The 22,956-nt window shown below is 42.0% G+C and overlaps 1 pseudogene; it reads left to right on the top strand.

Moving 5' to 3' along the window:
- Window positions 1-480: 480 nt before the first annotated feature.
- LOC143387416 (small ribosomal subunit protein uS7m pseudogene) lies at window positions 481-1,157 on the top strand (annotated as a pseudogene).
- The last annotated feature ends 21,799 nt before the right edge of the window (window positions 1,158-22,956 follow it).

The raw sequence follows: 22,956 nt of genomic DNA, 5'->3' as shown, positions 1-22,956 counted from the left end.
AGCATTAGAAAAAAATCAACTAATAAAACTCATCACAATATAAAATGAAAGCAGAAAGTCATATAAATATCACTTCCAAGATCTACAAAATAAACAGAATAATTAAACATCCATTCACAATGAAATCCATTCATGATGAAAACACTTATTGAACAAGAAACAGAAGGGAACTCCCCTAACCTGACAGAGGGATATATATTTTAAAATATAATAATCTGCAGTAAATTGAACTTTGGAAAGCTTTTCCTTTTAGATCAAGAATAATACAAGGGCTGGGGATGTGGCTCAAGTGGTGGCGCGCTCGCCTGGCATGCGTGCAGCCCAGGTTCGATCCTCAGCACCATGTACAAACAAAGATGTTGTGTCCGCCGAAAAAACTGAAAAATAAATATTAAAAAATTCTTTCTCTCTCTCGTTAAAACAAACAAACAAAAAAAAGAATAATACAAGAGCCCCACACTGAAGTCTCTGTGAGGCTGATTGGGCCTGACACTAGGCATGCAGTGTACTGTCTGTCCACTTCTAAGGCAAACCCAGGTAATGTGGAGCCACTGTGGTCCTGAATTTGGGGAATCCCTAATTGACAAAGAACATTACCACAAGCCTGTGACTGAGCTCACTGAGCAGGAGAAATATGACCAGGAGCTCAAGAAAATTCAGCTCATCAACACTGCCCCAATGACAAAAACAAACTGTGTTTGAAGATGTAGTGATCAGTAAATTCACCAATATGATGATAAAAAGAGGAAACAAAGTACTGGCCAGATCCCTCATGAACCAGACTCTGGAATCTGTAAAAAGCAAGCAGTTTGAGAAGTACAATGCTACTTCTGGAGAGGAACAAGCAAACATCAAACACGACCCCTAAACCATCTTCCATCAAGCACTAAAAAACAATGAGTCTGTGACTGGGCTGGTACCATCCTTAAGGGTTGCCATTCTACCAGGTCCCCTTGCCCCTAGCCAACTAGTGTTATTGCTTCCTAGCCATGTAATGGATGATCACTGAATGATGGAGAGAATAAGCGCTGATGCTGGAGAAGCTGTCACACAGGCTTCTGCAGGCCTTTCACAACAAGGGCCCTGTGATCAAGAAGCACAACTCGTACAAGAGGGCCAAGGCCAACTGAGCCCTGGCTCACTGCCATTGTTGGTAGAGGGAGAGGAAAGGTTCCCAGAGGAGCCCAAGGCCCTCTGCCACACACACAAACAAAAAACCTCATAAACCACTGCACTTTTGAAAATTACCTGGGAATTAAAAAGTAGTTCATTTTTTAGAATAGAACTGCATGTTTATTGCCTATAAAACCTTCTTTGGGTCTAGAACTGGCTCTCCCTGTGCTATCTCTTTGTAAAGAGGTAAGATTTCTGGGCTGGAGATGTGGCTCAAGTGGTAGTGCGCTCGCCTGGCATGCGTGCGGCCCGGGTTCGATCCTCAGCACCACATAAAAACAAATATGTTATGTCCGCCGAAAACTAAAAAATAAATGTTAAAAAATTTTCTAAAAAAAAAGATTTCTTCCAAGAAACTCAGGGCCTAGTCTTCTCCCATCTCAGAGTAGGCCTTTGGATGCTATGAAAAAGAAGCAATTTTAGTGTTAGAGAAGATTTATTAGAAAATCTTCACCCTGAACTTGTATAACATATTATACAATAACTACCATTCATTAAAACTGACTAGAGGAAAGCTAAAAAAAAATTCAATACAAGAATCAAGAATGCCCATTATCACCACTTTTATGCTCTGGGAATCCAAGCCAGAGCAGTAAATAAGAAAAACAAATAAAAGGTACAATAACTTTTGGGCATGGTGACACATAGCTATAATCCCAGCCACTTGGGAGGCTGAGACAGGAGGATCACAAGTTTGAGACCAGCCTTGGCAGTGAGATCTTGTCTTAAAATAAAAAATGAAAAGGGCTGGGGATGTAGCTCAGTGGTAAACTGCCCCTGTGTCAATCCCCAGTGCCAAAAAGGGGGGAGGAGAGTACAATAATTGAAAAGAAGCAAAACCATTAGGAGTCACAAATGATGTGACTGTACATAGAGAGATCTAGAAGAATCTTCAGGGGCTAGAGATGTGGCTCAAGCGGTAGCATGCTCGCCTGGCATGCGTGCGGCCTGGGTTCGACCCTCAGCACCACATACAAATAAAGATGTTGCATCCGCCGAAAACCAAGAAATAAGGGCTGGGATGTGGCTCAAGCGATAGCGCGCTTGTCTGGCATGCGTGTGGCCCGGGTTCGATCCTCAGCACCACATACCAAAAAAGATGTTATGTCTGCTGATAACTAAAAAAATAAATAAATATTAAAAAAAAAAATAAATTCTCTCTCAAAAAAAATGTTGCTTTAGAAAAATCTTCAGTTTAATTATTAAAATTCTTTTGTGTTTGTGTGTGTGTAGCAGGGATTGAATCCAGGGGTACTTAACCTCTGAGCCACATCCCCAGCCCTTTTTATATTTTATTTGGAGACAGGGTCTCACTAAGTAACTTAGGGACTCACTAAATTGCTAAGCCTGGTTTTGAACTCTCAATCCTCTTGCCTCAGCCTCCTGAGCCACCAGGATTACAGGCATGAGCCATTGTGCCTGGCTAATTATTAAAATTCTTAAGTGAGTGTAAATGGCTGAATAATGCCCTGGAGCTTATGATCCAAAGTCTACATAATAACAATTAAAAGCCGTGAATAAGTTTGGTTATGTGATAAAAGCGAATTATTATCACAGATGGAATTAAGGCTCCTAAACAGCTGATCTTAAAATAGGAAGACTAGATAACACATTTTTTTCATTTTTTAAATTATACTTTTTTATCACTTCATTTATACTCATGGTAATTAATTTTCTTCTTCAAATTTTGGTTAGCATTTTCTTGAACCCATCGGTTTCTTCATTAGAGTTTTGAAAAATTCTTACCCAGTCCAAAGTCATTGGAAATCTGTATTTGTCACAATACTTTTCAGTTTCTGTGAACCTCCTTGATGACACTGGACTTTTAGATATAGCTTTTGGTGCCAGGCACAACGGCACACACCTATAATCCCAATAGTTCAGGAGGCTGAGGCAGGAGGATCGAGACTTCAAAGCCAGCCTCAGCAAAAGCGAGGCACTTAGCAACTCAGTGTGAGACCTGTCTCTAAATAAAATATAAAATAGGGCTGGGGATGTAGCTCAGTGGTCAAGTGCCCCTGAGATTCCTGATACCCACCCTCCTCAAAAAAATAAAAGATAGCTATTTACAAAACCTTCCAGAAAGGCATCAGAATAAAGCAATTTAGCTGTGGCAAGACTAAAACAGCCATGATTAAAGATCCAATGACCATTCACAAAGGATAAAGAAATCGTTATTTCTGCAACATACAATAATTTAACATTACAATTATGACACGACATAGAGTAAGATAGCCAGGGGTGGTAACATATCTGTAATCCCAGCTACAAAGGTATCTGAGACAAAAGGATCATCCCAAATTCCAGGTCAGCCTGGGCAATTTAGGGGGACCCTGTCCCAAAATAATATAAAAAAGGCTAAGAATGTAGCTCAGAGATAGCATGCCTCCTGGGTTCAATCCCCAGTATTGAAAAGAAAACCAAAAACATGTATCAAGACAAATGAAAATTTTAGGACTCTCGTACAATTTTGAAATACATATTAACAATGCATTCATATGGGACTGGGGTTGTAGCTCAATGATAGAGCACTTGCCTAGCACATGTGAGGCACTGGGTTCAATCCTCAGCACCACATAATGGTTAAAAATAATAATTATAATACATTCATACATGCCAGGTGTAGAAGCACATGACTATAAACCCAGCAACTCAGGGGGCTAAAGTAGAGGAATCCCAAGTTCTAGGCCAGTCTCAGCAACTTAGAGAGACCTGTCTCAAAATAAAAAATCAAAAGGGGTGGTACACATCTATAATTCCAGCAACTCAGGAAGCTGAGGCAAGAGGATTACAAGCTTGGCTAGCTTCAGCAACTTATCAAGAACCTAGATCAGGGCTGGGGATGTGGCTCAAGTGGTAGCCCGCTCGCCTGGAATGCATGCGGCCTGGTTCGATCCTCAGCACCACATACAAAGATGTTGTGTCTGCCGATAACTAAAAATAAATAAATAAATAAATATTAAAATTCTCTCTCTCTCTCTCTCTCTCCCCCTGTCTCACTCTCTTTAAAAAAAAAAAAGAACCTAGATCAGGGGCTAGGAATGTAGCTCTAGCGGTAGCGTTCGCCTGATATGCGTGTGGCGCTGGGTTCATCCTAAGCACCACATACAAATAAAATAAAGATGTTGTGTCCGCAGAAAACTAAACAATAAATATTTTAAAAATTCATATTCTCTCTCTCTTAAAAAAAAAAAAAGAACCTAGATCAAAATAAAAAATAAAAAAGACTAGGGATATGGTTTGGTGGTTAAGTGCCTCTGGGTTCAATCCCCAATACCAAAGAAACCCAATGTACTCATACAAATGTAAGTGTAATACATGCCTTTGGTACTTCCAGGGCCCCTCTGGAAATCTCAAAGTTAGCTCTCGAATGAAAAGACTTTATTTAGAATTTGACTTTAGGGGCTGGGGATGTGGCTCAAGCGGTAGGTAGCGCGCTCGCCTGGCACACGCGGGGCACTGGGTTCGATCCTCAGCACCACATAAAAAATAAAAATAAAAAATAAAGATGTGGTCCACCGAAAACTAAAAAATAAATATTAAAAAATTCTCTCTCTCTCTCTCTCTTTAAAAAAAAAAATTTTTGATTTTGGGAAGTTTGTCAAGCATATCAAAAGTATTTAAATATTTATTTAAATAGGATCAAAATGAAATAAAACCAAGGCAAGAAAGAAAAACAGGAAAACTATACTGAATTATGCAGTTGGTCCCCATATAATCATAAGTACCCTTTTAAGTGGGAAAGAGAATCATGTGACAGAATCAGAGATGGCAACTTGAGAAGGATTCAGCCCAGTGTTAACTGGCTCTAATAACAGGGGGAACAAGACAAGCTAAGGGATGTGATTAGCCTCCAGAAACTGAAAAGGGAAAGAAAGTGCATTCTCCCCTAAAGCCCTCAAAAAGGAACGCAGCCTGCCAACACCTCAATTTTAGCCAGTAAGTTTCTAAAGACACAGTCAGTTTCTAAACTACAGAACAGTAAGATAAATCTGTGTCTTTTTAAGCCACTAACTTTGTGGTAATTTGATATAGCAGCTATTTATGAAAACTGCTAGATATGAGATCAATATACAAACATTAATTCTATTTTTATATATCAGCAATAAACAGCTAGAAAACTTCAGAAACTTTATGTATAATAAAATCAAAATTTAAATACTCCCCAAAATATATAAAAACTATGGCCATTATATCTATTCAGAAAACAGTATATCACTATTTTTATTAAGAAACAAATAAACAAATGAACTATATTCATGATTGGAAAACAATACTGTGAAGATGTTAATTCTAACCAGGGAGGGTGGCATATGCCTGTAATTCTAGTGACTTGGGAGATTAAAGTAAAAGGTTAGCAATTTTTGCCAGGCATGGCAGCCCATGCCTATAATCTTAGCAGCTCAGAAGGCTGAGGCAGGAGGATCATGAGTTCAAAGACAACCTCAGCAAAAGTAAGAAAGGTACTAAGAAACTCAGTGAAACTCTGTCTTTAAATAAAATACAAAATAGGACTGGGGATGCGGGTCAGTGGTTGAGTACCCCTGAGTTCAATCCCTGGTACCCCTCCCCACACAAAAAAAAAGGATAGCAATTTTGAAGCCAGCCTGGGCAACTTACCAAGACCTTGTCTCAAAATAAAAACAGAAAAAGTGGTGGGGAAGTGGTACAATGATAGAGCACCCCAGGATTCAATTCCCAATACCAGAGTAAAAAAAAAAAAGATGCAGTTCTCCCAAGTTGATGTATGACTTGATGCAATTCCAGTCAAAATGCTAACGTTTATTCCTACATGAACTTAATTGCTAAGTTCAGATTTATATGGAGATGCAAAATTTCAAAAAACAACCAAAAAGCAAGATTATATATAAAGTCTAATGAAAAAACCATTTAAAAACATTGAGGTATGCCAGGGTCATGGCTCAGTGGTAGAGGGCTTGCCTAGCATGAATGAGGCACTGGGTTCGATCCTTAGCACCACATAAATATAAAAAATAAAAATACTGTGTCCACCTAAAACTAAAAAAAAATAAATAAAATGAGCATTGAGGTATTGCTGGGTGTGGAACTCAGGAGGCTGAGGCAGGAGGATTGCAAGTTCAAAGCCAGCCTCAGCAATTTAGTGTTTCCCTAAGGAACTTTGTGAAACTCTGCAATCCTCCTGCCTCAGTTTCCAAGCAGCTGGGACTGCAAACATGCATCATCATACTCTTGTTGTCAATAGTTTACATTTAAAACACACTTCCTCTAGGGAGGGGCGTGCAGGGAGGTGCTAGAGATTGATTTAATTACTAATGGCCAATTACATAATCAATTATGCCTAGGCAACAAAGCCTAAATAAAACCCAAAAGGATGAGACTCCGAGAGCTTCTGGGTTGGTGAAGATGTACACCTGGAGAGGGCATAAAAGCTTCATGTCCCTTTCCCACATTCCTTACCTCTTCCATCTGGCTGTCTGAGTTGTATTCTTTTCTAATAAGCTGTAATCTAGAAAGCAAACTGTTCTCCCTGGAGTTCTGTGACCTGTTTCAGCAAATTATGGAAACACAAATGGGGTTCTAATTTATAGTCAATCTGGACAGATGTTGTGGATAATGTGGGGATCCACCACTCATGACTGAAGTCTGAAGCAGAAGCAAAGAGTGCAGGAGGTACAGTCTGGTGGGAATGAGCTCTTAATATGGGGGCAGGGGGTGTCTACAGTGACAGAACTGAGTCAAATGGTAGATGGTCAGTGGTTACCTGATGGAGACATGAAGAATTATTGTTGTGGGGGAAAAGTTCATTGCTATGCATAACATAATAATTATGTCAGAAATGAACTTTTATGTGATTACAGAGGAGAGAGGATATGGGATTTCTCTCTCACCCAGAACTTCATCCCCAGCCCTTTCTAAAAACTTTACTTTAAACCAGCATATCTATCAAGGCTGGCCTTGAACAAATGACACTTGTGCCTCAGCCTCTGAAATCACTGGGATTACAGGTATGCCCAGACCCAGGATATGGGATTTCCCTTGCAGTAGTATACACATACAATAGAATTTTTTTTTCAATAAATAATGTGACTTCTTTTTTAAAATTATTATTTTATTTATTTATATGTCAGTCTGAGAATTGAGCCCAGTGCTTCACACATGCTAGTCAAGTGTCCTACCACCGAGCTACAACCCAAGCCCTGGGGTGTTTTTTTTTTTTTTGTAGTACTGGAAATTGAACGGAGGGCCTCTCGTATACTAGGCAAACACTACACCACTTAGCTACAGCAGCAGCTTTTTTAAATTTTGAGACAGGATCTCATAAGTTGCCCAGGCTGGCCTTGAACTTGTGATCCTCTTGCCTCAGCCTCCCAAAGTAGCTGGGAGGACAAGTGTGTACCACTATACCTGGCTACAATGGACTATTACACAGCCTTATAAAAAGATGGAAATCCTGCAATATGAAACAACACAGATGAACCTTGAGGTGATATTGCTATTTGAAATAAGCTTATCACAGGTCAAATCCTACATGATTCTGTTTGTATAAGATATCTAAAATAGTCAAAATCAGAGAGGTGAAGAATGGTGGTTGCCAGGTGTGCTATAGGAGGATGAGGGAATAAGAAGTTGCTAATCACAGAGAATAAAGTTTTAGTAAAAGAAGATGAGTCCTGGGCTGGGGATGTGGCTCAAGCGGTAGCACGCTCGCCTGGCATGCGTGCGGCCCGGGTTTGATCCTCAGCACCACATACAAAGATGTTGTGTCCACCGAAAACTAAAAAATAAATACTAAAAATTCTCTCTCTCTCTCTCCCCCTCTCTCTTAAAAAAAAAAGAAATTACATACAAATAACAAATAAAGGATTAATATTAAAAAATATGTGGGCTAGGGATGTGGCTCAGTGGTAGAGCACTTGCTTCAAATATGTGAATCCTTGAGTTCAATCCTCATCACAAAAAATAAAAATATGTTAAGATCATCCAAGTATCTATGAACAAATGATCAAAATAAATAAGTAAATAAACACATAGTTCACCAGAATTATATAGACATTAAATAAACTGATGGAAAATGTCTGACTTTTTTTAATAGCATGAGGCACCATTTCACACCAAGAAGAATTTTGTGATAATTTACAAGATAAATGACAACCAGAAAGACTGAATAGTTACATAGAATAATTTAATACTGAAAAAAGGAAAATAACAAATTATGAGTACACTATGAGTATAGCTACCTAAGAAAATATGTACAGTTTATTTTATAGCTAAAATGTAGAAAGGATTCATGAAAAATGAAAACAGGTAAAGTGACTGAACGATTGGATTAGGCCAGAAATGTTTTTCTGAAATGATACCGAGAATGTTTCAGTAACATAGAATTTTTAAACAAAGTAAACTCAAATATTTCCTTGCCATTCTAGAGAACAACATAAATACGTCATGACTCCAAGAACTTCTATTCAACTTCACTTTTATTTTTCAATCAGCTAATATTTACCCAGTAACTTCTTGGTGCCAGGCAGCCCAGTAGGCATTGAAGTAGAGAAGAGCAAGACATAATTACTGCTTTTAAACTAGTGGAAACAGACATGCCAACAAGTAATTACAATGTAATGGGATAAGTCTGACAATAAAGTCTTTAAAAGCATTATGGTTTCTCAGAGGAAGGAAAAACAGAAAAATCATAGGGAAGGGAAGCTTTGCATAGAACACTGAATAGGATCTTAAAACAAAAGTGGAACCTTCCAGACAGGACTGAGTTTGTAAAGAGTGGTCTATGCACTATGTGCACTTAAAACGGAGATCGCAGAGTATGTGGTTAGAGAAACAGACTGCTCAAAGGCCTAATCTATGCTAAGGAGTTGAGATTTGATCCTACAGGTTATTGAGATGCCCCCAGAGGCTTTGAACACTAAGTTCCCACAATTGTTTTTCAATTACCTTGGACCTTTTTATTCTATCCCTTCTTCCCTTGAAAAAAATAAATATACACGGGCTGGGGATGTAGCTCAGTGGTAGATCCTTTACCTCATATGTGTGAGGCATTGGGTTCAATCCTCAGCATCACATAAAAATAAATAAATAAAATAAAGGTACTGTGTCCATCAACAACTAAAAAAAAAAAAAACTTAAAAAAGATACATATACAAAAGTATGAAAAACAGAGTGATATTCATGTATCTTCCAACCAAACTTAAATTCCAGGCTGGGGTTGTGACTCACTGGTAGAGTGCTTGCCTAGCAGGTGTGAGGCACTGGGTCTGATCCGAAGCACTAGTGAAGGTATTGTGTCCACCTACAGTTAAAATATATAAGATTTATATATATATATATATATATATATGAAATTAAATTCTGTCCTATTCCTTTTTTAAGTTGTAGATGGACACAATACCCTTATTTATTTATTTATATGTGTAGCTGAGGATTGAACGTCATACTTTACACGTGCTTGGCAAGTGCTCTTACCACTGAGCCACAACCCCAGCCCCACTATTCCTCTTTTAAAGGCAAAAAACATTTCAGATTTTATGAAATCCCACTCCTTCCCATTCTTACCTCCCATAGTTAATACTGATTATTCTTATTATTCCCCTGCATATTGTTCTTTTACTACACATTAATATGATGGTCTTTGTCTAATTTTCAACTCTTGATTCCTCATCAGTAAAATGAAAGCAATAATTACCTTTTTGGGTTACTGGTAGCATTAAAAATTATATGGATAAGGTGCCTGTTTTGGTGATCGGCCTTGAAAGTGACTTAGAGCATGGTGGTACATACTTGTAATCCCAGCTATTCAGAAGCTGAGGCAGAGGATAGCAAGTTCCAGGTCAGGCTCTGCAACTTTTCAGACCCTCTCAAAATAAAATAAAAAGGGCTGGGGTGTTTCTCAGTGGCAGAGGTTTCAATTCTCAGTACCACCATCACCCCTCAAAAAGACTCAAGACCCAGAAATCTCGTTTCCTCCAAGTAAACTATAAGCAACTTTCTGACAGTATACCAGCCCATCTAACAAAATGTTGATTCAACTGAATCTATTCTCCAAAGTTCTACCTGCACCCTTTGTTTTCTGATCTCTCACCCAGTCTCTCATTCCTGCCTCTTAGACTGTGGTACATGAGTGCCTATTTATCTAAAATGGTGGCATCAGGCGCTTTCAGGTGCCTACTTCATCGCATACCAACATTTAACCTTCTGATTTAAAGGCAGAGGGATGTGGAAGAAAGTCTGATGATGTGAGTTTGATGCTTTGGGGTCAGGCAGCTTTTAGTTCAGATCTCTATCATTTATGAGATCATCTCTTTGTGGCTCAAATTCTTCATGCCTAAAATGAAGACAAATTTCCCTACTTCTGGGTAATAACAGAACCCTTACCGTGTTCCAGGAACTCTTTGAAGCATTTACTGAATGTATTAAATCATTTAATCCTAATAAAACTTCAGGAAGATCATTTTTTTTCCCTGTGACTGATGGAAACTAAGTAACATGTGAATAGAGCTAGTGCGTCAAGAGCCAGGATTCAAACCCTGGCAATCTGATGCTTTCTGTTCTTAACCACAACGCTTTGCAGGAGTGCAGTAAAGCTACAATTGCACGATAATTGGGGCGAGGCACATGGCACACAATAGACACTCAAACAGAGCAAAGCATTAGAATTTCCCCTCGGGAGGGAAATGGGGGCAGTGCCAGACTCGGGGTCAAGATCCCGCGGCGGTTACTCTACGCAATTACTGTGTTAGCCACGGGAGTACGTGGTCAACAGGATGCGTGGTAGGCCTGGCTCTGCCACTGACGCCGGGAGGGACCCGGCAAGGTTGGCCTCTTCCCCTGGCCTCTGTTTCGGTAGGCCTCGGGGAGCCTAAGAGAACCGGTAAACAACAGGGGAACCAGGGAGGCCTCTAGCTCTGAGCCGGTCTGGCGGGAAAGGAACTAGGCCCATGAGAGTCCACACGTAATTTCACAAGCGGCTCAAGGCACTCACCCCTCAGAATCCAAACTCCGCGCTCCGCCACCACGGGGGGATGACTGTAGGAAGCCCAATCAGAGTCCAAAAAGGAAGGTCAAGTGACAGTAAATCCTGGGCCTCTAGGGCTGGTTGTGGAGTCTATGTTTTTTTTTTGTATTGCTTAGTATTGATGAAGGGTTTATGTGGAACAAGCATCTGGGATCCGGTCTGTGACAGGATTGAAAATCTCAGCGTTGGCTGGATGTAATGGCGCCCGCCTGAAATCCCAGGACTCTGGAGGCTGCAGCAAAAAATGATCACAAGTTTGAGGCGGGCCTCAGCAACTTAGTGAGGCCCTTAACAACTAGCGAGATCCTGTCTCAAAATAAAAATATTGCATGATCTTGGGGCAGGGGATGTGGCTCAAGTAGTAGGGCGCTTGCCTGGCATGCATGCGCCCAGGTTCGATCCTCAGCACCACATACAAACAAAGATGTTGTGTCCACCGAAAACTGAAAAATAAATATTAAATATATATATATATATATATATATATATATATATATATATATATATATATATTGCATGATCTTATATGAGAAATATAAAAACTAAAAAAAGCTCAAATATACAGATATAGAGAAAACACTGGTGGAGTGCAGAGAGGTAATAGGTAGGTCTGAGGATTCAAAGATGCAGATACACAGAATGAACACATCTAGAGGTCTCATGTACAACATGAGCACTATAAGTAATAAAAATATTCCATATATTGCATTCATGCTTAGTAGTTTTTTAGCCTCTCATCGCAAAAAGAAAAAGAAGGGTTAACTGAAATGATGGATGTGTTTTTTTCTTGACGACAGTAATCTTTTTACTATCTGTATATATACACAAATATATGTATTATGCCTTAAATATACACAATGAAATTTATTTTTCAAAAAGCTGATCTGGGATTGGGGTTGTGGCTCAGCGATAGAACATTCGCCTAGCACTTCCGAGGCCCTGGGTTCGATCCTCAGCACCACATAAAAACAAATAAATAAATAAAAAGGTATTAACAACTACAACTAAAAAAAAAAAAGCCAGTGCAGTGGCACACGCTGTAATCACAGTGGTTTGGTAGGCTGAGGCAAGAGTATCACTAAGCCAGCCTCAAAAACATATCAAATCCCTAAGCAATTTAGTAGACCCTGTCTCAAAAATTAAAAAAAAAAAGGGCTGGGGATGTGGTTCAGTGGTCAAGCGCCCCTAGGTTCAATCCCTGGTAGAAATAAAACAAAACCTGATAATCCTTTTAAATACACAAGAGTTTGAAGCAGGAGGATTGCAAGTTTGAGGACAGACTGGGCAACTTAGACCCTATCTCAAAATAAAAAGATTGGAGGAAATATCTCAGTGGTAGGGCACTTGACTAGCACATGTGAGACCCTGTGTTCAATCCCCAGTACCACAAAAACAAACAAAAAACCCCACAAATATGTTTCTGCTTTATTAGGGACATTTTCTATGTGAAATCTGTCAATTTTTTTTCTACCTTTTCTTTTTCCTAGTCAAGCATTCTACCACTAAGCCACATCCCCAAACCTTTTATTTTATTTTAATTTATATTATTTTTTAGGCTGTCCTCAAACTTTTAAGCCTCCTGCTTCAGCCTCCAAAGTAGCTGGGATTACAGGCATGTGCCATTACACTTAGCTAAAATTAGCATATTTTTAATAGCAAAATAGCCAAGCAAGAAACAGACTATAGACAAGGTAAAGGTATGGACAATCTACAAAAAGAATAAAAAGTCCAGTGATTTGAGTGGCTGAGGCAGGAGGATTGCAAGTTTGAGGTCAACCTGGGCAGCTTAGTGAGATGCTGCCTCAAAATAACAATAAAAAGAGGTAGGGATGTAGCTCAGTGGTAGAGCTCCACTGGATTCAATCCTCAAGAGTGGAAAAAAATGTATAAAGATAAATTAATACTGGGTGCCGTGGCATATACCCATAATCCCAGCGACTCAAGAGGCTGTGGAGGAGGATTGTGAGTTTAAAGGCAGCCTCAGCAACTTCACAAGGCCCTAAATGACTTAGTGAGACCCTTTCCCAAAATAAAAAATAATAAGTACTGAGTATGTGCTTCAGTGCTTAAGCGCCCCTGGATTCAATCCCCAGTACCAAAAGGAAAAAATAATAATAAGATAATGCCAGCAGAAAACAGAGTTTCATTTAGAGGTTTATTTGTCAGGCTGGAATTTTGAAAGAAGCTATTTGAAGAGACTATTATGTCTCTCAGTGAAACCAGCTATTTGGGACCTCTTAGAGACATAAAAATTCTATTGAATGTCTTTTCCAAGAGCCCAACACTGTAAATTTTGAAAAGAGAAACAAATATCATGGTTCCTCCCTGTAATGCCAGTAACTCCAAATGGAACAAGGAGTGTTTTGTTAAGGGCTTGTATTGTGGCCTCAATACATGCAGAGACATCTTGTGATTCTGATTTACAAGAGTGTGAGACAAGAGTTCTCAGTGTCCTTTACCTTGAAGGAGACAATTTTAAGGTAATGGTCCAACAGTTTTTAATAAATGTGAAATGGCATATTTGCCGACTGTCGCGACCCCTTGCCCGCAAGGAAGACGCAACTCAGGAATCTTCTTTCAGCAGTTTATTCAGGCCCTTGATATTTCTTCTAATTCCTGGTCGGATGCCCCTCCCAGCCTTAATAAAGCATCCCAAGCCCCAATGCAAAGCTGCCACGTGGAACTTTCTCACAGGGTGCTGAAAAAACATGCACCAACTCTCCCAAACAAGGAGTTGTTTGTCACAGACCACAGTGGAGCCAGCGCCATCCTGCAATGGCGACCATAAACTGCAGAAGCGGCTCACCACAGTTCCCCCCTTCTGTTTTCTGAAAACAATACAGGCAAGAGTAGAGGTCCTATCCCACTGTGCAGAAGTGGCTGCATAGTATGGCTCAGTCCTAAGGAGGGCCCTTCCCCAGATCTGAAGCCATATCAGCCGACGCCTTTTTTCGTGGGGCGGGGCGTGGACATCAAACCCGCATGCAATAGGACATGCTCTCCTTGAGGTCCACTTCAAGGATCACTCAAGTGCAGTGCCTTGCCTTGCATCCTGCATCGTGACGAAGGTGGACGAAGGGGGACAGCTGAGGCTGAACTGTGGCTGTACACAACGACAAATAAGTTGACAGCACCCTGAAAGAAAGGCACGGACTTTAAGGCGATAGAGAAGCATTATTGTGGAAACCCACCTGCGTGCAATGGCAGCGAGACCGGCAGAGTGCAAGGGCTTTCCAACACTAAGAGAATAACGAGGAAAGACATGCCGATCCCAGTGCAATGTTATAATAACTTGGGGTGCAACGACCATGACAAAGATTTACTGTTTAAGATGTGCAAGCCAGACTTCAGGTGAATTGCCATTTTCTAAAGCTGCAAGAGCTTGGATGATCATAGCCTTATCGTGAGCATTGCGGGCCTTGAGGCGACAGAGAAACCACAAACAGAGAAACATACCGAAGCAACACATTGCACCAAAAATGCCTACCCCCACCCACTCTTTAAAAAAGGAAAAAGCAGAAGATATCCAATCGGTGAATTGACCCAAAGTCACGGGATCAACACGGGTGTTATTCAAGACAGCTATCTGGGTTAGTTGAGACTGGATCATGTCTTCTGCTTCCATGGACCAATTTCCAGCCAAATATTAGCCAATGATGCGGGAAGCATTCCTGGAATCATTAAATCTGACAGAGGTTATGCATAAATGTGCACGTTGGTCAACACAACCCAAAAGCACTGAGTCAGCCAATTCTTCTACCTGAGCTTGGAGTAAATCTATTCTTTGGTTGGCAGCTAAAATCCCTGACAAAATATGTTGATTAATTGTATTTTGGGATTCAAGTATGGTGGAAGTTTGTTGGACAACTTGATTAATGGTGGCAGCAGTTTGTACTTGATTGGCCATAGCCACTCCGGCCGTAACCCCTGCAGCAGCAGACACCGCCACGGCTGTCACTAAAGCCGCTGTGATTCCAAAATCTCTGCGGACTCTAAGTAGCTCAACAATAGTGAATTTATCAGGATCCGCAGTGACCGGGATTGGGACAAAAGTTGGAATTTTCATAACCACTGCTACAGTCCAGGAACCATTCCAACACTCAGATAAGAGACAGGTAGTATGAGAACAATCCAGCATCCCCGAGGAGGTGGCCTTAGCCAAAAGGAATAAGAAGGGCGATTGGACACAGACCATTGCAGGAGGCAATGTGGCATTATACAACAGAGAGTTGAATGAAACAGATGTAAGTCTATTACCTCGTTCACTTTCCCTAACAGTACCAGAAACATTAGCCAGCCAACTTTTGGCTCCTACCAACTGAGCCAGTGCAGAAATATCAGCTGAAGCCCCCTTTTCATTGGAAATCAGCCATTGAAACCAGGACCAACCTACTCCTGTAGAGGAGCTGGCACTATTGTTAAAGTTATAAACATACCTCTTAAGAGAGGGGGAAAGGGAGAAACCTTTAGCAACTTGATGTTTCTCCCAAGAATGATCCTGACAAGGCGTAAATGTTGGGGGGAAACCAAGATTAGGGGAACAGTAAGGAGAGGCCTTGAAATGAGTGGCATCATGAATACTACTAGAAGAAGGAGGCACTGGGATTAGTACCTCGGAGATAATAGCCAAGGTAGTTATGTTAAGAGCAGAGCCGCTGTTTGCGGGGGTCTCTGAGCCTGATTGCTTCCCCGAAACTCCCTTGCTCAATACAGCACTGATAATGCTCCCTGAGACCTGATTGGACCGTAATGGGTCCTCCCAGTTAGTCAAATTTTTGGTCTTAAGGCTAATGCAATTAGCGTTTCTAAGGCTGAAACAAAAAACTCCTGTGAGATTAACTTGAGATTGATTAAAAATTCTCTCCATGTCCCCTCTAGGAGAGGCACAGGGAGCAGACATCTCACATAAGGTAGAAAAAAGAGTGGGGAGGACACTAGAATTACCATGAACCGGCATCGGCATTGGCCATGCCCGTGCCACTGCCCACCACCGCATTGGTGTCACCTGTGCCATCGGCACCAGCACCAGAGCCAGAGCAATTAGCAGAATGAAGATCCTCATCACAGGATTGTTGTGGTATCTCTTGTTGCTGGTCAGTTGATGTCGAGACTCTTCTTGTCAAGCGTTCAGGGACCCACAACGGTTCCGTACGATCCTGGGGAAAAACACATACAGATCCTCGTGCCCATGTCAGCACGGGGTCAGGGCCGTTCCATTGGCCAGTAAGAACATTCTTCCACTTAACATAGCCAATCACAGAGGGCTGAGGGGACACATGTCTATTGGCCGCAGAGCGACCATGAATATCCAAATTCAAAAAATTAATGGTACAGAGAGCTAAGGACAGGCATTCTTTAGGAGTGTGTTCAGCTCCTATTCCCCCTTTTTGTTTTTGTAAAGTTTCCTTTAAGGTGCAATGAGCACGCTCAACAATGCCTTGTCCTTGAGGATTATAAGGCAAACCATGAGTAAGCTGCACTCCCATAGTAGAACAAAAGGCTGTAAATTGTCTGCCAGTATAAGCAGGTCCATTATCAGTCTTAAGGGATGCAGGTGCACCCCATGCTGCCCATGCCTCTAAACAGTGAGTAATGATATTACGTGCCTTTTCTCCCGATAAAGCAGAAGCATGGATAATTTCAGAGCACGTATCAACGGAAACATGCACATACTTAAGGTTACCAAAGTCAGGTATATGTGTCACATCCATTTGCCAAACAACCAATGGCTTTAATCCCCGTGGGTTTACTCCATAATTAGGGGGATGAAGAAATGTGACACATGGGGACATTGCAATACTATCTGCCGAGTATCCGCTCTTGAAATGAAAAAACGCCTGCGCAGCGTTAATGCATTAACATGGAAGTTTTGGTGAAACAACTTAGCCCCCTCTAAGGAGGAAGTCAAGCATATCAATTGACCTCTAGTGGCTAAGTCTGCACAGGCATTACCCTGGGATAACGGACCAGGAAGAGAGGTGTGAGCCCGGATGTGCATTGGATAAAAGGAAGCAGTGCGGTTAGAGATAAGCTGTTGAAGCTGAGTAAAGTAAGCAGACACATTGTGGGCATCACTAATAGCTCCCACGGCCTCCAGGACTTTTAGTGCTTGTACCACATAGCTGGAGTCCGAAATAAGATTAAAAGGAAAAGAACACTGTTTAAAAACTTCAATAACAATTTGTAGTTCTATTCATTGTGGATTTCCAGGAGCAAATTGATGCTGGATAGGGGGAGAGTCATTAATTACATAAGCTCCCATTCCAGACTTGGAACCATCAGTAAAAATGTTAACAGCCCAGGGAATTGGACTGGATGAAGTTACCTTAGGGAAAATGATGGGATGTTCTTTAACAAAATGGAGTAATGGATGAGAAGGGTAGTGATTATCAATACCCCCTTGAAACGAGCAACACAGAATAGCCCAGTTGTCTAGAGTAGCACATAAAACATTAAGTTGAGCTTTAGTGTAGGGTATGATAAGAGAAGAAGGTGATTGGCCGAAAAATTGAATGCTTTGTTGAATCCCTTTAAGTGCCAACACTGCAACAGCATCAGTATAATATTCTAAGAATTTTCCTGGGGATACATGTGGGTGGATCCATAGTAAAGGCCCATCTTGCCACAGTACCCCAGTAGGCTGCCGCATAGTGGCAAGCACACATAACTGGAAAGGTTTATCACTCTGGAGCCTGCATAGAGTGGCATGCTGTATAGCTTGTTCTACTTTTATAAGGGCCGCTCTAGCCTCAGTAGTGAGGCTACGAGGGGAAGCAAGATCTGGATCACCCTTGAGAGTAGCATACAAAGGCTGGATCAGAATATTAGGAATATGTAAATATCCTCTTATCCAATTAATATCTATACAGCAATTTTTGAAAATCATTTAGAGTTTGGAAATCTTGAGTCCTGATGGTAATTTTTTGTGGTTTTAATTTGTCATACCCAATTGTCGCTCCCAAATACCTGATAGAATCCCCCGTTTGAACCTTTTCAGGTGCGATGTGCAGTCCATGTTGAGCCAACAGCATCACGAGTTCTTTATAAGCCTCATTAACTGTCTGTTCTAATTTTGCGGCCAATAACACATCATCCATATAATGAATGATCTTGGTGGAGGAATACTTATGTCTGAGAGGTGCGAGTGCCTTCCCCACATACATCTGGAACATCGTGGGACTATTAGCCATCCCCTGCGGCAACACCACCCACTCAAACCTTTGATCTGGTTCCTCGTGATTACACGAAGGAAGGGTGAAAGCAAAACGTTGTGAATCTTTAGGATGCAAAGGAATGGAAAAGAAACAGTCTTTCATGTCAATAACAATTATATGCCAGCCTTGAGGAACAGAGGAGAGCAGAGGCAGGCCTCTTTGAATGGGCCCCATAAGTTGCATCTGAGCATTAACTGCTCGTAGATCATGCAGTAGGCGCCACTTCCCTGATTTTTTCTTAATGACAAATATGGGAGTATTCCATGGAGAAGTAGAAGGTTGGATGTGACCCAAATCAAGTTGTTCTTTGACTAGATCATGGGCTGCTGCCAGTTTAGCTGAGGGAAGAGGCCACTGAGGCACCCAAACAGGCTCCTCGGTGAGCCATGTTATGAGTGTTTGAGCCCCAGTGGCCCCTAGGAAAAACCCAGACCAAACCTGTTAAGCTTTTGATGACCTTGCACAGGATGCTTACGCCCCTTTAGGTGCCTTCCTAGTCCTAGACCTGGCCTATACCCCATTTTGCATGATATGTTGAGACACTGGGGAATAGTCATTACTAAGAGTGAACCCCATGTCGTTCATCAGATCACGGCCCCATAAAGAAATAGGTAAATCAAGTACATAAGGCTGAAAGGTACCATCATGTCCTTCCAAGTCCTTCCAAGATAGATGTCTATAGCTGATTTGAGGGGCTTGGGCATATCCAAGTCCTCTTAGGGATTGATCAGAAGCCTGCACTGGCCATCCATTAGACCAGTCCTTAGGGGCTATGGTACTAGGATCTGCTCCTGTGTCCAGCAATCCCACAATAGATTTATCTTCTATGCTTAATTCCAAAGTGGGGCGATTGCTCATATCCAGTGACAAATAGGCACAATTTCCTCCGGTGGTACCAATCTCATTTCCCATCCGTGACCTTGAGTCAGCAGGGAAGTGATTATGCAAACTAGGCAAAATAAGCAATTGAGCAATCCGATCCCCTGGGGAGATAGACACAATGCCCCTTGGAGCTTCCACCATAACCTTTACTGCCCCTACAGTATCAGGGTTTATAACTCCGGGGAAAACATGAAGACCTTGTAGGATAGAGGATGCACGTCCAATTAGCAAACCTACAGTGCCAGGTGGTAAAGGCCCTTTGAACTCAGTTTCTACCAATTGGACTCCCATCTTAGGTGTTAATACGAGTCTGGAGGTGGAACAGAGGTCCAATCCCACGGAACCTGTAGTGGCTCTCCGCATCCTTGTCCCAATGGGGGTGTCCCGCCGCATAGTTTTTGGCGGCCTGCTCTACCGCACCCTCTAGCACAAAGGCTCTCCAGTCCAAATATTTACCTGGAGAAACACAAGCCCAAACAAGGCTAGCCCAATCAGAGGAAGTCATACAGTATCTAGACAGACTCTCCACCTGAGTTAGTGTGAAGGCGGCATCCACCACATAAGTGCGCACAGACTCCGCCAGGGTCTTCACAATTTTGAAATCTAAGGGCTCATGGAATCTTCCCCTATTGTCATCCTGAAAAACTGGATAAGTAAGACCCATCTCAGCGTTAACAGCCCTCCATGTTTGGGCATGGAAAGCTCTCCTCGAAACACCCCCACCGTACGGCGGCGGATCCGGAGGATTATTTTTCTTGAGCTCCTGTTTATTTTTGTTCCCTTCTCCTATAGTTAGACTCCCTAGCTGACGAGACAGTCTCCCGAGCTCCTCCTCCTCATCCTCCTCCTCTTCTGACCCACTTTTGCATGGGAGTGTGCGCAGCGTACTGAGATCTGGATACAATCGTTTCCTCCCCCGTTTCTCGCTCCGCACACACCCTTCCTCCTGAAATACCTCACTTCGTGCCAGAGACAATCGCCTCCTCCCCTGTTTCTCGCTCCACACACTCCCATCCTCCTGAAATACGTCTCTTCGTGCTGGAGACAATCTCCTCCTCCCGTGTCTCGCTCCGCACACTCCCACCCTCCTGAAATACCTCACTGCCTGCCGTTTCTGATCTTTCCTCATGTAATTGCTCTAAAACTTCTTGTCCTTTAGTAAGTGCTTCCTGACATCTGCCATCTGCAAGGCAACTACGGATCATCTTTCAAAGGGGTATCACCCCACCCTCTAATATGCCCTGCTCAGAAGTAAAGTCAAGATCTGTGCCTACCTTATCCCAGCTAGGTATAGTAAGGCTGCCCGAGAACGCAAACCACGGTGCAGCAATATCTGTCTTCTGTAAAAATCTCTGTAAAGTACTACGTTTCACTTCTAGGCCCTTGGAACGTAACAGGTCATCTAGGGCCAGGAGAAGCGGACTTGAAGATACGGCACCCATGACACAACAAAAGACGCACAAAAAACAAAAGTGAAAGTAAGAGCGAAAGTACACAGTGCAGCTGCAATAAGATGTAATGCTCTCTCTGGCTTTACAGAGGAGCTATGCCGCTTTGATCGCGGGTCCCGCTTACCTGGGACTAACCCCCGCTTTGATCGCGGGTCCCACTTACCTGGGACTAACCGGTGCACCACCCCTGACTGCTGAAAGTTCTGGTTCCCGGGTTTTCAGCACCACTTGTCGCGACCCCTTGCCCGCAAGGAAGACGCAACTCAGGAATCTTCTTTCAGCAGTTTATTCAGGCCCTTGATATTTCTTCTAATTCCTGGTCGGATGCCCCTCCCAGCCTTAATAAAGCATCCCAAGCCCCAATGTGAAGCTGCCACGTGGAACTTTCTCACAGGGTGCTGAAAAACCATGCACCAACTCTCCCAAACAAGGAGTTGTTTGTCACAGACCACAGTGGAGCCAGCGCCATCCTGCAATGGCGACCATTATCTGCAGAAGCGGCTCACCACAGCCGACCAAATCATCCCATACTAAGAGGACTGCTAGAAGTTTGGCCTAGTGTGATGATACTTCCATCTTGCTCTTTATCAGGGATGTCCTGGTTAAGAATTGGAAAGCAGCAACATTCCACTGAGCTCTACCACATGTGACGCCTGGCAGTGGGATTCATATTGTCTATGAGTTCAATTGCTGTCCAATCCTTTAATCCCAAGGAAGCTTCCAGGTAGCCAGGGGATCTGCAGGAGACTGAGTTTCTCCAGCAGCATTATATCTGGCAAGAGACTAATGACAGAGGAAGCCACCAATTACTGTAGGTGGAATGTAATACTATAGGGACCAGGTTGGGCTTCATTCAATCTTAAGGAGGCTGTGCTGAGCTTGTGGGGTACAGTTTCCATGATCTTAAATATACTAGGCAGCTAGGTATGGAAGGTCACAGGCTCAAGGTCTGCAAGTGCCTCTATTTCCCGGAGAACCCAGTATGGAGCTACTTATTTTTGATTTAATGATATACAGCAGGAGGCAAAGAATGTAAGTAGTTTCTTGCATCAGAAGCCCTGGGGCAACTTCTGGTCATCATATGTGGTTTGGAGATGGCAGGAGGCCTGAGAAGAGGTTGCCAAAGCCTCTTCAGTACAAGAGTTTCTGACAGTACTAATGGGATTGCCTGATGATTTTTAATTTGAAAGTGAAACTTGTAAATGAACAATATGCTGCTACGAGAACCCCCAAAAGATGTTGGATTTATATGTCTATAATGGGTGGGTCAGATAAGTTTCCTTGAAGAACATCATCAGTGTAATGTCACACCTGTGCTCCTGGAGAAAAGCCAGTGCAGACAAGATCAAACTCTATGTGGTGGTAAACTGTACCCTGAGCTTAGAAAATGGACATTGTGTTCCTTCAGAGACAAAGGCAAATTACAGCTGAAAGCTTGTCGAAATAGATCCTGAACATATCATACTAACCAAAACTATAAAAGCAAATTATTTACAAGTTGCTGATTGGTTAGATTCAGTAATTTTAGTAATATTAGATACCAGGTGCAGGAGTCCTAATGAATGGGAACACAGAAAGAAGAATATAGTAATCAACCAGGCATGGTGGCACACAACTATAATCCCAGCAGCTTGGAAAAGGCTGAGACAGGAGAATCACAAGGTCAAGGTCAAGGACAGCCTCAGCAATTTAGTGAGGTCCTAAACAACTTATGAGACCCTGTGCCTAAAAAAAAAAAAAAAAAAAAAAAAAAAAAAAAGAGGGGGGTTGGGAATGTAGCTCAGTAGCAAATTGCTCCTGAGTTAAATCCCAGTACAGAGAGAGGAAGAGAGAGAGAGAGAGAGAGAGAGAGAGAGAGAGAGAGAGAGAGAGAAAGAGAGAGAGAGAAAGAAAGAGAGAGAGAGAGAGGAGGGAGAGAGAGAGAGAGAATGTAGTAATCCATTAAAAAGCACCCACTATGAACAAACTGTTCGTGTCTTCCCGATTTCATATGTCAAAATCCTAGCACCTAATGTGGATATTTTTTTTTAAGATAGAGCGTTTGAGGAGGTAATTAGGTTAATTGAAGTCATAAGAATGGACCCCTAATCTGATAGAATTGTTTTTCTCCTAAGTCTGCACCAAAGGTAGAGATCAATGAACCTTCCTTCCTTCCTTCCTTTCTTTTTCTTTCTTTCTCTATTTCTTTTCTTCATTCCCTCCTTCCTTTCTCTCTCTCTCTCTCTCTCTCTCT

This window comes from Callospermophilus lateralis, unplaced genomic scaffold (genome assembly GCF_048772815.1).
Source record: "Callospermophilus lateralis isolate mCalLat2 unplaced genomic scaffold, mCalLat2.hap1 Scaffold_60, whole genome shotgun sequence".
NCBI lineage: Eukaryota > Metazoa > Chordata > Mammalia > Rodentia > Sciuridae > Callospermophilus > Callospermophilus lateralis.
The sequence above is the reverse complement of the archived record's forward strand: the minus strand, read 5'-3'. Positions and strand labels throughout refer to the sequence as shown.